Genomic DNA, 605 nt, shown 5'->3' with positions numbered 1-605 from the left:
CTAGAAAATTAAAAAAAAATGTTATAATATCTGGGAAGAACAAGTCTATAATCTTTTGGAAAATACTATTATATTAAAATACTTTTTACGTAATATGCAGTCGACACAAATTGCCAAATAGAATACTCCATAATATTAAGTATATAATACTAATTAACCTATTATTAAAAGGAATAACCGCTGTGTCTACTTTTGCAATGGCATTTGTCTATATGCAAATGATGAATAGGGTTAAATGTATATCAGTACCATGTGTATGGATGTTAAATGTATACTATATTAAAAAAAATATATTTTTATCGTTTCTAACCCTTTCAAATCAATTGAACAACTGACAAATTATATAAACATTATATACACAGAACATACGGACAAAGCGAAACATTTACACACTTTTAACAAATTATTTGTCATTTTAGGAAATTTAAAATCAGATAAAAAATATTGGTTCAACACTCTTAGTAGAAAAAAAAATAGTATACATAATGAAAAATCTATCATCAAATATAACTGGTCTATAACCACACAACATTTGCAAACGTATGATTATAATTACAAAATTAACAACATTTGTATAATACAAAACAAGGATAGATTCTACAATA

The sequence above is a fragment of the Mytilus trossulus genome, chromosome 9, assembly GCF_036588685.1.
Source record: "Mytilus trossulus isolate FHL-02 chromosome 9, PNRI_Mtr1.1.1.hap1, whole genome shotgun sequence".
Classification (NCBI taxonomy): domain Eukaryota; kingdom Metazoa; phylum Mollusca; class Bivalvia; order Mytilida; family Mytilidae; genus Mytilus; species Mytilus trossulus.
The sequence above is the reverse complement of the archived record's forward strand: the minus strand, read 5'-3'. Positions refer to the sequence as shown.